Source organism: Callospermophilus lateralis, unplaced genomic scaffold (genome assembly GCF_048772815.1).
Source record: "Callospermophilus lateralis isolate mCalLat2 unplaced genomic scaffold, mCalLat2.hap1 Scaffold_63, whole genome shotgun sequence".
In the NCBI taxonomy this organism is placed as follows: domain Eukaryota; kingdom Metazoa; phylum Chordata; class Mammalia; order Rodentia; family Sciuridae; genus Callospermophilus; species Callospermophilus lateralis.
In genome coordinates, this window is record NW_027514713.1 from 6,261,827 (window position 1) to 6,279,997 (window position 18,171).

The following is an 18,171-nucleotide window of genomic DNA, read 5'->3' on the forward strand; positions in this document are numbered from 1 at the left end:
TAAAATATTCTCAGATTCCCAGAGTGAACCACAATCTCTGACTTATGTATGAACTTCCTATAATTTTTGCTTCAGGTAGAATTTACCACATCACTTTATACTTGTTGATGCCCATAGAGAGGGACTTCCTTAATATGTGAACTGGTTTTTATTCATATTGGATTTCTTGTTAACTACATATAATAGATGAATAAAATATTCTTTACTTGAGGCATGAGCAAATTCATTATGGGCAGGGTAGTTTTGCTCAACTCAGACTTTTCTAATATATACATATTAATCTGATGAATTGAGAACTCAACTCCAAGGTCTTAAAGAAGGAAAACAGGGCAACATTTGGGGGATGGTACAGACAATATGGCAATTAGAATCCCTCTGTAAGTATGAGCAGGACACATTCACAGTCAGAATTCCCCAGAAAAATGAATATAGCTGGCTGGCAAAATATGGGATGTAAAGGTTTTCTTCTAGACTATGTGCTACTGGGTCTTCATTTTAGTTGCATTTTTAAAACTAAGATGTGGTTATGGGTGTAGTTACATGGCAGAGCACATACCATGCATATAGCCCTGGATTCAATCCCCAGCACTAATAAATAAATAAATAATAAACTAGAAGAATTAAGTTGAATTTCAAAGCACCACTCGTATAGCACTCTTCTTACATATTGGAATTAGAGTTTTTTTTCTTTTTTTTCTTGTTCCTCTGTTATTGTTAGCTCAGGGGCCATGATATTTACTTATGTGTTTCTTCAGTTTTTTTTTTTTCCACATCAGAAATAAGGGATTGCTTATCCCTGGCTTATTTACTTGACCTTTCCAATTGACCAAATTATACAATATACACAAATGTATTACAGTAAAACCCATATCATGTATAATTATAATGCACCAATAAAAATAATTAAATAAATGAAAAAAAATAATTTCTTGTGGTATGTGATCCAAATTTTTATTGATTCATTTGATTAAATGAACTGGGTGAAACCCAAAATCAAGACCATAAAGAATTCAAATTCTTTGTAGTTGGCAATTCCTAGGAATACAATGTTATTCTTGCATCCTGAATATTTATTATGTTTTCCTTACCCTGATTGGAAAATCACAAATGAATTTTGAAAGAGTCTTTATAACACATAAATATATAATTAAGCATGAGAAAGATGAATAAGGAATTCAGTTAATAGTCATACCTGGGTAAAAAGTAGGAATCATATGAATTCTGGATAGCTGAATACAGAGGTTTTTGTTATTTGTTTCTTGTTTTTGTACCAAGGATTAAACCCAAGGGTGCTTTACCACTGAGGCATATCCCCAGCCTGTTTTATTTTTTATTTTGAAACAGGGTTTCATTAAGTTGCTCAGGGCCTTGCTAAATTGCTTACTCTAGCTTGGGACTTGTGATCCTTCTGCCTCAGCCTCCCTAGCAGCTGGGATTACAGGCATGTGCCACCACACCCAGCAATCACAAATATATTAATGAGATCTGAGCCAAGGTTAATACTTAAAGCTGAGTGATTCAGTATTCATGTGTTCACAATCCTGTTCATTCTTTTTCATGTATGTGAAATATATAGAGACAGTTTAATGAGACAGGTTAATATTACCATAAACAATAAAGATTCCTACAATGACATCACCTAGGCAGTGCATCATGGCTGGAAAGTGGCTCTTACCCAAGAAAAATCTAGTGCCCATCTTCTTACTCTCCAACAGATCTCTAATTTCTGCACCCTCCTGTGAGTAATCTTGTCCTTCACAGTAGGCTGGGTCTATCTCCAGCTGCAGGGAATGCAACTGATCATTTCCTTTGCAATAAATATTTGAGTCAGGGGATATAAAGAAATTTTGGACAATGAGAGGGAAGGGCCATGTGAGGGGATTCTAGAAAAGATTTTAGTTTTAGAATGAAGAAACACAACAAAAATTGTTGCTTTCCTGCTTTGCTACCTGCATGTGATTCCTGGAAGGGCCTGCAGTCGTGTTAATACCATCTTGATTCCATGGGCCCAGTCTCCTGTGTTAAGTGTATACATGGAAAAGAAATAACAGAAATGTGGAACAGAGACAGGTTAATGAACCATTGAATTAACGAATGACTGTGGTCTTTTCTGTGAGATAAAAATATGCTTATTTTAACGTTATTTTTAAGTTGTGGCTGCTAAACTTTCCTAAATGATTTATCGTTTTCTTATTCTTCTGTTGGATTATTTTAGAATGCATTCTTAGGACTAGAGTTTTTATTCATATTTGCTCTTGAAATGCATTTTAAAATTGCTTTTCAGTAAAACTGTAAAATTCAATAGCCCTGTAAAGACAGAATAACAAAGAAGATTATAATGTCTTTTATGAGTAACCAGCATGTTATAATTTTTTGAGAACTAGTGATCATATACCCAGGAAAAAACAATTCACAAATGAGCCTGAATTCACAATATTGCTTAAAATTTTGGACTGTGTAGACCTTTGGAAGTCAATTTATTGTGTGTGAATTACAGAACAGAAATCCCTATTATAGAATTTTAAGTAACATAAATACTTACACCCTAATTATTTCTTCTAGTGATTGAGGATGTTGATGTTAAAGAAAATTCCAAGCTAACTTTTATTTTCATCTATAAATACCTTTTATGTTCCTGGAACAGGTTAAAGACTTTGCAGTTAATTTGCTGCTATGTCCCTCACCAGATTCAAGACCATCTTATATCTTTTCACTGGTTTTCCGTTGCTTCTTCTTTTCTAAAACTGCTAGGATGGATACTATTTTTAGACTTTTTCATATACTTGTCTTCTTGCATTGAAGAAGGTGACTCTGGAATCATTGGCAAACACCAGGCATTTTAAATAATAATTAGCAAATTGTTGTAAACAGAGAAAATAAAGGAGCCAATGGCTGTCAGAGCCATTAATGCTGATTAAACTAGGCTGTGTGGGCCCATGGTTTGCTTTGAAGCATTCACGTTGTAAGAAATCCAGCCTACTTTCCTCATTGCCATGGTAATATTCAGGTCTTCATGGATTTATGATGGGTAGAGCATTTTCTATCCACTGCACATTAGCTTAGACCAAAGTTGTACTTGCCTAAATAAAAGGGGGGGAGAATGTGGAATGAAAAGTGTGTGTACTTGTGGAAATCTAACCAATCCATTCTCCTTATAATCATTAAAAGAGAATAATTACATTATATAGACACTCCCATCCCTACCTTCACACATATATTCCCATGCACTAATATTAATAAAATATTAGAATGTGTTTGAAAATTTCTATAGTCTTTATCCTTGAGTGATGAAGTACTTTTATTTATTTGTAGCTGCTTATCATTTATTTATTTTGTGGTACTCCCCCAAACCCAAGGCATTGCACATGCTAATCAGGAGCTCTGCCTCTGACCTATATCCTCAGTCTCTTTTTATTCTTTTTGTTGTTGTTTTTGTCTTTTGGTACTCAGAATTAAACTCAGGGGTGCTTTAATACATTCACAGCCCTTTTATATTTTATTTTGAAACAGGGTCTCTCTAAGTTGCCAAGGCTGGCTTCAACTGTGACACTCTCAGCCTCCCATTTGGGGAATTATAGGCATGTGTCACTGTGCCTTGCCCTCTTCTCATTCTTAATAAAGGATTTTTAAATAATAGAAAAAAATACAGGGAAGCAAGCTACCAGTAGCAAAAAAAACTTGTGCATTTACCACATATTTGGTACAATGCCAAACCTTTAATGCATGTGGGTATCATTTAATTTAATAATTTAAACTATTCTATGAGAGAAATTATGCTAGGGCTGGGGATGTGGCTCAAAGGTAGAGTGTCTGCCTGGCACACACAAGGCACTGGGTTTGATCCCCAACACCACAAAAAAAATAATTAAAAAAAAAAAGAAATCATCATGCTCCTTTTACATGGAAGATTATACTTTAATGATTCTAATAGTCTGATATCTATATAAGACTTATCTATATACAAAAACCAAGATTCAAATTCCATATTTGCAAAAACTGGCATATAATTTAATATTTGAATATACATATATTATGTGTGTATCTATTCTTTGATATCTATTAAATTTTATATGTATGGCCTTGAAATACAAGGGAGATCAGTAGAATAGAGGAAAGGGACCTGGGGAAAGAGGGAGGGAGAGAAAGCGGAGGTACTGAGGACCAAAATTGATCAAATTTTATTGTTATATTGTGAGCATGTACAAATATATAATAAAAAAATTCCACCATTACACATAATTATGATGCCCTAAGAAGAAAAATATATATCTACATATGAGTGTTTATATATTTCTCTTTCTGGTGTTCTCTCTTTTAAATCTAATTTTTCATAATTAAACTTCTTTTTATTTGTACAAATGAATCTTCATCTTCACCATGTACATCTTTGGTAAAGTTAGTCTCTAAATTTCCTTGAATGCTTTATCGCATAAACCTTAATGATGTAAAGAAAATAATTGCTTTTATAAACTTTTAATTACATAAAGCAAAGTCAACTCAAATTTAAAGAGATTTCTTTTGATTGTAATTTAGAATCTAATAGCCAAAACACACATAAATATTATATTTTTAAACTAACACTGAAATTTTAGTGTCCTAAGTTCAGATATATGTCAATCTGTAAAACTGTCTCTTTCTATGATTTTTTAAGAGAGAGGGAGAGAATTTTTTAATATTTATTTTTAGTTTTTGGCAGACACAACATCTTTATTTGTATGTGATGCTGAGGATCAAACCCAGAGCCATGGCCCATGCCAGGTGAGCATGCTACCACTTGAGCCACTTCCCCAGCCCTTTCTATGTTTTTTTTACATCAGGTTTTGAAATAAATTTGTTTGTATTTCTCTGTTATCACCCCATTCTAGTCTAATGAGAAATTAGCTTCTTCACAAGCACATACTGGTTTTCAAAATTTTGTTTTCCTTTAAAAAATCATTATTGAAAGATTGTTCAGATTCAGGTTATCAAGGGAGGTTCTGGATTAAATGAAACATGAAAGCCCTGACACTTGCTGATTGTAAAGTATCTGCAGCCTCCATTGGCCACAATGGAGCCAGAATTCTCAACAAGCACCTGAGAAGGTTAGTCCCTCTGTTGAAGAGCTCTTTCATCTTCACCACACCTTCAGCACAATTTAGGATGTATGTATTTTCATAGCAAATGAGTATTTATTTTTTTCGCTTTTCATAAATTTTGTATTTTAAAAATATCTTCAGGAAATTTACCTTCTTTGAAGGAAAGGAAGACCATCATACTTCTCCTTCACCCTCCTGGCCTTTCTCATCTTTTCATGGGTTCTTGTTACAGAGAAGAAATTGTCATCTCATTTCTCTAATTTGCACTACACGAAGCCAGACATAATGGTGTTTTCTGCTCGAATGCAAACCAATCATTTATTTGGATGCCCCTGAAAGAACTTTATTTGCTCAACTAGTCAGTATTCTGCCTCCCTTAAAGGATCCCAGACGCACACTTGGACTTTTCTTTTAAGTCATGTTTCTCCCCCTGCTCGTCCCCACATACCAACTCCTCAAGCTTTCCCAAGTGAGAGCTGCGTGCCAACCCCTCCCCTTCACCTTCTTCAAGCTATTATTCTGGGCTCTAGTTACCCCCAGCGCTGTGTCTTAAACCTAAGGCTCACATTTGCCTAAAGTAAATAATAAGCAGAGAGAACAGAAAACCGGTTTGTTTTGCCACATTTTTTGGGACCGTGAGGTAATGCTGACCTATTCAGTAAGTGCTGAAAATGACTGACAGACATTTAGAGAATCTCAGAGGTGAGAGATGAGGAATGTCCCAGCTAGGGCTGGCAGCAGAGTCCAACCTGGCACACAAGCGGCTTTTTAAGGGGCCAGTGGGAAGAATTTTTAATGTTTCCATTCAGAGCAGGATTTAACTGCTCATTGAGAAACCACCTAGACATTTTGTTTTGCTGGGTACTAGTATGTGTCTTTTTCTGTCTTTGAACTTTACACTATTCTGCACATTTTTTTAAAAGAGAGAGAGAGGAGAGAGAGAGAGAGAGAGAGAGAGAAAGAGAGAGAGAGAGAGAATTTTTTGATATTTATTTTTTTAGTTATCGGGGTACACAACATCTTTGTTTGTACGTGGTGCTGAGAATCGAACCCGGGCCACACGCATGCCAGGCGAGCGCGCCTCCACTTGAGCCACATCCCCAGCCCTATTCTGCACATTTAAGAGAAGGATCAATTATTAGTCCATGGTTTCTTCTATTGACATTTCTTATTTTCTAACCTGATGTGTGTGTGTTTAAGAGATAAAGAGAGAGAGGAAGAGAATAAAAAGAGATTAAATTAAAGTTGAGTTACTAAGATTAATATACAAATACTATCTATTATAGTTTTGAGGTCTTCATAGAATTATTCTGTAGAGATCTTTTCCAAATTAATTCAGCATCTGATAAATAAATAACACTATATGATTAGAATAAAAGAGAAAACAAAGAAAATACTCAAAAGGGTGACCAACCGACACACTGTATTACATACATGTATGTTGTCTCTCTCTCTCTCTCTCTCTCTCTCTCTCTCTATATATATATATATATATATATATATGAAACCAGATGTATAAATGTACATATTTTTGTTAAATATACATATTTTAAAAATATACACAATGTAAAATTACTTGTCCTTTCCATTTAACTCACTTCTGTGTCCTGGATTTCCTTCTGTAAAATAGTATTGGCAAGCTTAAGTTTTTTCTGTCTTTCACTATAATGAATTTTTAAGCTTTGAAGATTTAAAATACCACAGATATTCCAAAGAATAAGTTGATATGAGACAGAGGTACTTTTACAAAAAATTTTTGTGAAGAACTCAAGTAATGTGTTGAGGGGTAGCTGGACTGTACTAAAAACAATAGAAAAGATGATATCTGATAGGAACAAATCTATAATTAAAATTTTCTGTGGTTAATACAGTTGGGAAAGCAAATAATTGTCCTGGTAAAGGAGACAATCTGTCCCTTGCCCTTCATTATGGAATCTAGAGCAGTGTTGGGATTCCCTTGAGAACTTGCCCTGGTACCTAGAAGAAGCTCCTGGGAAGCCCAAATTATTTTCATCTGATGTTTTAGCTCTGTTCCAGGAAACCAGCACAGGTAAGAAGTCACTCAACTGTGAGTCCAGGTTGCCACATAACCTCTTTGTTGGATCAGTTCAACAACTATAAGTGACCTTTAACTTTACTGGATGACTCTAAACAATTGAATCTCTGTGATAGGTAGTTTCTCTCATTGGTCGTTCACTAAACCATATCAATTCATAAATATTATTAAAAACATCTTAGAAGAAAATAATAAGGAAAAAAATTGTTGGTAACTAGGTGTATATCCTAAGACTGATTTCAATGATATACTTACAAGTGGAAAAGAACAGTTTATAGAAGACAGAGTTCTTTATAATTGTGGATAGATGTAACATATAGATCTAACAGTTACAAATGTGAACTTAAAATTGATACTGGTAAAATTACAGAGGGGAAATTAGTAACAGGACATTACCAGATTTCCAAAATTAGAAAATGAGGAGCCAATATGGGTGGAATTATTTGTACCAACTAGGTTTAAATTTTATTTTCTTAGAATCACTAAATTTATAGATGTAGGATTTTGCCACTGATTACAATAGTCAGGAAGTAAGCATGGGAAGAATATTGAGCCTAATTAGAAATCCAGGTAGATCATTGTTTTGGCCTTTACCCATCAGGTATTATATCTGAAAGCAGAAACTCAGACCAAACTTTAAGGCTGAACAATATCAAGTGAACAATATGTTCTAACAAAGTACTAAAGATGTAGCACATTGAATGAACCAATGTGTTCTCACAGACAACTATAAGAGTTGGGATTAAAGCTAATGGGAGCAGAGTAGAGACAAAGGAAGGAAAGTAACCATGCACAAGGAGCTGAGAGGATTTTTCCAGAAAGCCTGATGCTGCTTCTAATTTCCCCTGAATATACAGTGTGCAAATAACATAAAAACTCTAATTATGCTTTCTTGTAAATGTAAAAATATATCTTGCTGTATTTGCAAAAAAGAAAAGGAAATAAGAGATTCATGAAAATGAATATTAATGATTTCATAATTAGTTGAATAAACATAAATATGGAGAGGCATTGAATCTCCACATCAATCTCCACTTCATTTCCCAGGAGGAAACTTCTTCATTGGTAGACACAGCAACCTCTGTCACCTTCTGCATAGTTCAATATTTTTTAGTAATAATGTGGATGTAACTGAAGGGATAACTAAAATATAACAGTGTGCTGAAGCCAATATAAAATATGTTTAAGATAAAATTCAGGAGGACTATGATATACTTGGATTAAAAAACTTAATATCACAGATATCATTTCTATCCAAATTCATCCATGGATTTAATATAATTACAATCGAAATAAAAGAAATTTTTAAAAAATATGTATGAAAATATGGAGTGAAAACAACAAAAAAAATGATAAAAAGCTGTAGTAATTAAGGCACTAATAACAACACATCTATACACAGGGAGATCTGGTTGTTTTCACAAATGGTGCTGCTTCAATTGAATATCCACCTTACACTGTGCCCAAAATTAAACTCCAGAAGAACTCAAAATCTAAAAGCAAACATTAAAACAAGGAAGAAAAGAAAAGAAAGCTTCTGAAAGATAAAAAAAGAAAAATCTCATGTCTATGTAGTAGTCAAAGATTACTTAAGCAGACTTCTTAAATACAAAATCATAGATATTAATGTTATTAAGCTTTTTTGAAATTGAAAATTGTGGTACATCAAGACATTGCTAGTGAGAAAAATGAATTTAAAGACTAGGAAACTGTTTGCAATACACATATCTTACTTCTATGGAAATACATAGGAAACTACAAATGAAAATAAAATGTTATAAAACCTTTTTTTAAAATGAGAAAAATAATAAACAGACACTTCAGAAAACAAAATATGCAAATGCTCTGAATATGTTTTCAAATATTTAGTTGCAGGAAAGTGAAAATTAAAACTGCAATGCACTACTACTACTCTCCCATGTGAATAGCAAAACTTAAAAAGAAAAGAATAAAAGACCACACTGAGTGTTAGTGTGGATGGGAAACAACTAGGATTCTTGTACACTTCTAGTGTGACTTTCAACTAATAAAACCATCTTCACAAACTTTTACCATTATTTACTAATCTGAATATACAATATTCTAATGTAGTCCTTGTACTCCTGTGATTAAACTTAATAGGGCTGTGTGTGGTGGTGCACACCTGTAATCCAAACAGCTTGGGAAGCTGAGGCAGGAAGATGACAAGTTCAAAGTCAGCCTTGGCGATTTAGTGAGTCCCTAAGCAACTTAGAACGACTCTGTCTCAAAATAAAAAGAACTGGAGCTGTGACTCAGTGGTTATGTGCCCTGGGTTCAATTCCCAGTACCAAAAAATAATAAATAAGTGAATAAATAAATAAACAAACTCAATAGAAATGAATGATATAGGCCCCTGAAAGCTGCTATACATATTCTCATAACTTTTGTTCATAACTTTATAAATGGCATACTACACATAAATATATAAAATATAGATTGACTTTCATGCAAGTAAAAAAAATATGATATTGAATTAATCAAGGTAGATACATGGGATTACATACTACACAGATGTTTCTACATATATAAGGCATAAGCAAATCAAATCTATAATGGTAGAAGTAAGAATAATGCTTACTATCAGGATGTTATTAATTGGAATTAATGACATTTTGTTTGTATGCTAAACTTCAATGTAAGAAAACTAAGAAAAATATTTTTAAAACATAAGACAGGGGCTGGGGATGTGGCTCAAGTTGTAGCATGCTCACCTGGCATGCGTGGGACACTGGGTTCAATCCTCAGCACCACATAAAAATAAAATAAAGATGTTGTTTCCACCGAAAATTAAAAAATAAATATTAAAAAATTCTCTCTCTCTCTCTCTCTCTCTCTCTCTCTCTCTTTCTCTTAAAAAAACACATAAGACAATTGAGCCAAAATTAACAGTAAGAGCATAACTAAATGGTGTTTGCCTTTTTGTACATTTGTGATTTGATTTTTGAAAATAAATCAGTGTTATCACATTAGCAAGGCAAAAGGAGAAAACATCACCTCAGTATATATGGAAATTAAATTGATAAAATTAAAACCATTCGTGATTCAAAAAGAAGAAAGACAAGAATCCAGGAATAGATGTGAACTTCCTTAACTGCTTATCTGATAGCATATCCACACAAAAAATATTAAGGCCAAATATATTTAATCATGAAATACTAAAATCCTACTCCCAACAAATTGGAAACAAACAAACAAAAAAATCATGCTTGCTCTACCACTTCTTTCTTCAACAGTATATAGGATGTCCAGTGTGGTGCAAAAACTACAACAACAACAACAAAAATTTGAGTACAGGGATTAGAAGGAAAATATAAAACTGATAATATGCTTAGACTAGAGGTAGTGTATACAGAAAACTCAAAAGTATCTCAAAGAAAACTTAAAGCAACAATTAGTTTAGAAATACTGATGGGAAAGAATTAATGTGCATGCTGGCAATGTGGCTCAGTGGCCAAGCACCCCTCGGTTCAATCCCTGGTACCAGAAATAAGTAAGTAAGTAAGTAAGTAAATGAATAAATAAATAAATAAATAAATAATTGATATGTAAAATCATTTTTTTTCTGTAGCAGCAGAAACTTTTAAATTTAACGCCATCCTGTTTATTTTCCAAGTTTTAGGGGCCTTATTGAGGAATTCCCTGTGCCTATAGTCTGGAGTGTTGCCACTATATTCAGAAAACCAAAGAGATGTCACAATGAATCTTTTAGGATTTAGGCTCACTTCTTTCTTCCCTGTTTGAGTAGCAACAACACTATCTCCTTGGTGTAACCCAGATCAACCATTTCTGTCAGTGGTAACTTCTTTTCTACTTTGTGTACTACAAGCAGAAGAAACTCTTAATGTACACAAGACAACAGGTATGTTTTTAAGGTCATACAACCTTACCATATCCTCTGGTTGAAGCACTCTCCCCAGAAAAGAGAATGTATAAATTAGATTATAGGGAAGAGGAATATTATTCAATCAATATGAGTAATGGTGACATAGGAAAATCCTATTTTGATACCTTGTTTTCCAGACTTACTGGGAAGACTATCGCATGTTTTGGCTTCTGCTTTAATGCATATATCATATCCTGGAGTACAAAGCTTATGGTCAAGCTAGGGCCTTTGCTGAATCTTTAATAGCCTAGGTCTTTATTCAATTTGGCTGGCCAATTCCAGGCATACAGAGGAACCAATGTACTCTAGTCATAGGGGCATTGTCTCTCTACTCTTGGCTACAAAATAAATTTCCTAGTCTTCAGCTATATTTGTGTGATTTCATATTATTAATTCATGTATTCTTTAAACCTCAAAGATGATGATGGTAGCATAACCAGAGAAAGGAAATTGGGAACTGTTGTCAGTATGGTAAGGAAGAATTGCAAGATATAAAAAATTGGATATAATTGAATTATCACCAAAGGCCACCTGTTCTCACCAAGGTGCTTCATCATTAGCTGAGCACCATGCTCCACAGCTGGCAGGTTTTTCATTCAACATCATCAGAAGTTAGATTGGCATCACTGGGAGGGAGCCCTTATTGTTGAGTCAGACTAACTTCAATGTACTGATTGCATTCAACAATGCATGGTGGTTGTACTCACCTGATGGATCTTACAGCAGACCACATGAAATAGGCTACTCATCTTCCAGCATCAGTTGTTTAGTTTCTATAGAGCCTGAAACACATGGAGAGCTTGTCTTCAATTGAAAAGTTATTCTGTACTTTAGAAAGCATATCTTGTTCTACGTACTAAAGATCTGTACTAAAAAAAAATACCTTCTGTTAGGGCTTTACAGAACCTCAGCATATATTCTTTTTATTACTTAATTATAGATACACATAACATGGGGGTTCCTTTCAACATAATTACACAAGCATAGAATATAATTTGCTCCATTTCAGTCACCAGCACTTCCCCTTATCCTCCTTTCTGCTCCCCACCATGATCATTTTTTCTCTACCATACCAATCTTTCTTCAATTTATAATTGTTTAAAATTAGTGCACTATGGCTAAACATAAAGGTGAGATTCACTCTGGTATATTCACATATGTACATAGGAAGGTTGGTCAGATTTATTCCACCATTCTCTTTTCCTGTCCCTCCATTCTCCCCCTCAATACCTTTATCCTACTCCACTGATCTCACTTCTATTTTTATATACCCCTATTTATTTATATTTTCCCCTTACTTTGTTCTGACATCCACCTATGAGAGAAAATATTTTACCTTTGACTTTTGTGGTCTGAAATAAAAATCTTCTAATGTGCAGAAACTAAAGAATTCATAACCTCTGAGCTTACACAAAAAATATACTCAATTAAATTTTTCATGTAGAAGAAATGAAAAATAAAAATGAAAGCCAAATAGAGATTAATTCACTTGAACAGTCAATTAAAAGAGAGTCAAGTCTGAATTAAATATTAGAAACAAATCAACATGGCAAGAAATAAAATCATCTTTAGTAATATTTAATATAAATGGCCTAAACTCTTCAATCAAAAGACAAAAATTGGACTTAGCAAGACCCAGCCTCAAAAGAGAAAATAAAAAGGGCTATGGATGTAGCTCAGTGATAAAATGCACCTGATTCAATCCTCAGTACCAAGAAAAGAATAAAGAAAAAAGATTTTATTTGCTCTACTGTTTACAGTATTCTTTTTAAAATGTGTTCTGGGACAATCCAGTCCTAGTATAAAGGGACTAACCCTAATGTGCCATAGACACAAGAAAGAAATACAGACAGACTAAATCCAATTTCTTAGGGGACTTACTGATGGAAGCATAGTCCTAGTAGCACCAAGACCAGTTGAATCCCCACAATTTAGGTCAGAAAGAGGACAGTGTTTAAGGATGAGGAAAAAAGTGACTTCATCTTGGCTGCAATGTACCTGGTTTATCTTTTTAATTTTTTTTTTAACCTGGCTTATCTTAAAATCATAGTGAAGAGTCAGATGTATCCCTGGATCCAGTGTTTGAAAGTAAAGCACCACATATGACTTCAATGGTTTTATGTATTTGTGATCTGCTGGGAAACTATGCAAAAAAAAATCCAGATTGCTCAGGGGCAATTATGGTGGATATGGCTCATGATGAATACAGTCAAGTCAGACTATATGAATATAAAATCTTACTAATTTATAAGGATACTGTCATCAAACTATATCAATAATAAAATCTTAATAATTTATATGGATACTGTCTTTTTGAATAAAAATGTCTTAAGTCTTAAAAAATACATGGATTGACAGATTGGATGACAAAACAAGACATACCAACATGTTATTTGCAAGAGACTCCCCTTCCAAAGACATCCACAGACTACAGGTGAAAGGACCAGAAAAGATATATAATATAAATGGAAACTGAAAATAAGCACTGGTATCTATTTTCATTTCAGACTGAAGTAATTTCAACTCAAAATTAATCAGAATAGATGAAATAGGTCACTTCATTGAAGGAATAATCCAGCAACAAGATAAGATAATACATATTTATGCCCCAAACAATAATGCATCTGCATATATAAAACAAACCCTTCTCAATATACAGAATCAAACAGATCACAATTCAATAATACTGGGTGATTTTAGCACACCTCTGTTACCATTAAGTAGATTATTCAGACATACACTATGTATGCTTCACAACTAAAAATTAGTACTAATCAACTGGAACTAACAGACATTTATAGACTCTATCATCCACTTACAACTGAATTCACTCTTTTCTTGATATATTCTTGTTTAGTCTGGTGTAAGTGACCTACTGATCATATGGGCCAAAAGAAAAGACAGATTGCAATATAGTCCAGTAGGCATTGTTGTTTGTCCTACTCAAAACATCATCCAAAAATCAGTAATTGATTATAATTCCAAATGAAATTTGTGCTTTGTATTAGTCCATTCAGGCTCCTATGACAAAATACCACACACTACATCACTTAGAAATAGAAATTTACCTCTTATAATTCTGGAGGTTTTTGATGATTCCGGGATAATGCTACTTGTTTATGTATTTACTATATCTTTGCTGCTACAAGAATCCAAATATATCTACCCCAAAAGAGTGTTCAAGCCTATTACAAGACATTGGACTCCTAAATATTCCCTGCTGTGGTAGATCTCTGAATGTTCATTAAGTTTTCTCCCACCCATACATATACATGATGTGCTGCAGAAAGTCAAGATAACCAAAATATTTGCAGACTCCAGTGTAAAAAAGAACAGAAACTAACCACGGGACAATACAACAAATGTGTACTTCTTTCTTATCACATAAACAAGAACTGATGAGGACTGAGACAAATGCATTCCCTAGAACAATAGATAAAATGCCAGATCCTGTTTTTAATCCATTTCAGTAAGGGTACCATACCAGACAACTTACCAGTTGTTTAAATTTTTGATCATATATCATAATCTGCCACAATTTATCTGCTTTTTCTTGGAGTCAAGGAAAAGTTGAATAAAAATATGATGAGGAGAACTCTGATATATTTCTTTTTTGGTGGCATTAATATCTCAGGTTATTCCTAGAATACAATATTGCTTCTCTTCTAATATTTTGGTGAGAAGGAAGGGGCTGGTTGAAGACATCTCATAGGCTTCCACTTGATTAAATCTGCCATAATGGTTCTTAGTGCACAGGTCATGTAACCTGAAGAAAGTAAGGATACTAGTCTTGAAGAATCTGGAAACAAAGACACTCCAAAATACTAAATAAGTGACCTTGACTTTGAATATGTTTGGAGTGTTTAAAAATCATAAAAGGTCCATAATGACTGAGTGTACAGAATCAGAGTGATAGTGACGATTTTAACCTCTATCTTGCAGAACTGATAAGTCATGGAAAGAAATCATTTCATAATCTTGAAGTTTAAAAAAAACAAAGTTAATGAGCTAGATTTTTTTTGTACTGGGATTTAAATCCATGAGTGCTCTACCACTGAATTTTTAAAATATTTTTTTTGAGACAAGATCTTACTAAGTTGCTAAGGCTAACCTTGAAAAAGAGTACACTTGAAAATTTATAAACATAATTGTAGTAATTAATGGGACAATTAATCATTAAAATTCACAGTGCTTGAAACTTAATGATAATTAAAACCTATGAGACATTAATAGATGTTTACACATAAGAGTAATAGAATAAATCCCCCACATGTAAATAAAGGTAAGAAAAAAATGTAATGAATTAGAAAGCTCACCTACCATTAAGATGGTAAAAAATACAAGGGTAAATTCTTGGAGATAAAACTAATAAAACTGAAAAATCTCTTATATAGACAATACACAGATTTGGTAAATAGTGGAAATATGATAATCAAGAAGTAAATTATAAAAATCACCCCAGTACTTATAACTTTAAGAAGTATGTACAAAAACATACTCAAGATTGTAATCATTGATTGTTTTAATAGCCATTAAATGGGTTTCAAGCATATAAAATAATTTTTTCTTCTTCTTTATTTTGTGGGTGGGAGGTACTGGGGATTGAACACAGGGCCTTGTGCATGCAAGGCAAGCACTCTACCAACTAATCTATATCCCTAGCCCTAAAATAATTTTTATATGAACTGATGTATCATTGATGAGGAAACCAGAAATATGTAGGAAAAGAGTGCAATATACCTGTCAGTTTATGAATTTAAATCTAAATCTTCATCAACTGGACGAAAAAACAAAATGTAAGTATTACAATGTAACTGGTAGAAAAATATAAAATATGAATATTGTTCTTTAATCAACATCTCAATTTGGAGTGGTGGTTAGAGGGGATTGAACTCAGGGCACTTTACCACTGAGTCACATCCTCATCATTTTTTATTTTGAGATAGGCTCTCTCTCTTGCTGCTCCTGGCCTCAAACTTGCAATTCTCCTGACTCAGTTTCTCAAGTTTCTGGGATTATAGTTGTGTGCCACCATGCCCAGCCAACCTCTCATTTTTTATACTTTTCAAATTTAGATAATTTTAGGAGAGTATCTTGGGTTTTATTTTACTTTTGAGCAAAAATAAAATTTGTACTCATCTTTAATAGTTATGCACCTTTAAATTATGTTTGGGTCAACAACAAACCACACATAAAAATGATTCCATAAATTTGTAATAAAGCCAAGAATTTCTGTTTCCTACTAACACCATAGCACTTAATATCATTAACAATACATTACCCACGTTTGTGGTGATACTGATTTAAATAAAACCTATTGCACAGTCATATGAAAATATAGTACATACAATTATGAATAGTACATAATGATTTATAATGATAACAACATGATTTATAATCATAATAATAATGCTACTTGTTTATGTATTTACTATATCTTTGCTGTTTTATAGTGTACTTCTGCTAATAAAGAAAAAATTTACTGTAAAACAGTTTGATGTGTTACACTGACAACAGGATCTTATGTTCATTATATCTCACATTCACTAAATTAGTTTACTTTTCTTATTTGATTGCTTGATTTTGATAAAATGACCTTTAAATAGTAAAAAAATTTTAACTTTCAAAAAGAAAAAAGAAAGACACCACATCTGGTGATTGATCTATACTCTTAGATTTGTATGAATGCATAAATACATTCTGCAATGTTCACACAAGAAAATCACTTAACACATGTCTGAATATATATCCTTGTCATTAAGCAATGCATGTCTGTACTTAATGTTATTTATGTTCAAAACTGTAGGAGAATTTTTTTAAAATTATTCCTATTGTCTATAAAAATATGAAGAGAAGCATACTGTCTTCACCAACAAAATTTCACTTGGGCTGGGGTGTTCTCTCAGTGGCAGAGTGCTTGCCTTGCCCATGTGAGACCATGGGTTCTGCCCTCAGCACCACATAAAAATAAATAAACAAAATAAAGATATGGTTTCCATGTGTAACAAAAAATATATATTTTTTAAAAAAATTTCATTTATATTCTTTGGGGTAGAAAGTGGTATATACTAATGTTTTTAATTAAATAAAAATTAATATTTCACTTCTCAATATATAAATTGAATTTGTTTCAGACATGTCCAGAGAAATCAATGACAGTGATAACTACTCTGTATTTCTTTTGCACATAAGAGTTCATAAAACATTTTACAAGCTTTGTATCATAAAACTCATGCATTTCAATTTATGTAGACTCTCAAAAAACATTGATTAAAGGGAAAGAAGTTAGGAATTCTCTATTAAAATCTTCCTGGGTCACAACATTGCCTGTCCTAATGACAGAAAAAGTACACCCTAACAAGTGTGTCAAAATCCCTACCCCCACACTCCCTTCATATCCAGAATTTCCCTTGTTTTATTCCCCTTTGCTTAATGTCCTTTAATTGTAGATTCTAATCATCAACCTAACCACCCCATCTTCTTTCCCTCTCATTGGTACATTGATCTCAGGAGTTGGAGGCATTCCAGACACAAAAAAATCATGAAGAGATCATCCCAACCCATCCCAATTTAACACTCTTATGCACCACCATGCCTGGCACCTCGCGCTTTTCCTCCCTCACTTCTCCTCACTATTCAAATCTAATTCTAAGACAAAATAAACTTTGCCATTGGTCATCAGCAACCTTTCTTTTTCTCATCCCTGCCCTCCCCATTTTACCACTGCTCCTCCTCCAAGACAACCTCTCCCAGTGCTTAGAGGCTTGTGAGAGGAGATTAAACTAACCCCACCCACCGACAAACTCACTAAGCAGTTCCTGAGTAAATTCCAAAATGCCTGCCAAGCAATAGAGCTGGGGAGTAGGAGGGAAGAATTAATGTAACAATCAGCACCTTATAGTAATAACTACTCCATGAACATCCTTTCCCTTTTACTAATCCCATACAAAGTCGGGAGAAAGTAGAAAGCATGGAGGGTGTGGGGAATGTGGGGGGAAGGAGAAATAACAATTATTTTCTTTTTTCTTTTTAAACATAAATTAATGAACTAAGTATGTTGGCACCACCACCTCCCTTCTTTTTAAAGTAATTTAATCAACCTCTTTTCTTCAAAAATGAGGATGAGTGTGTAAATA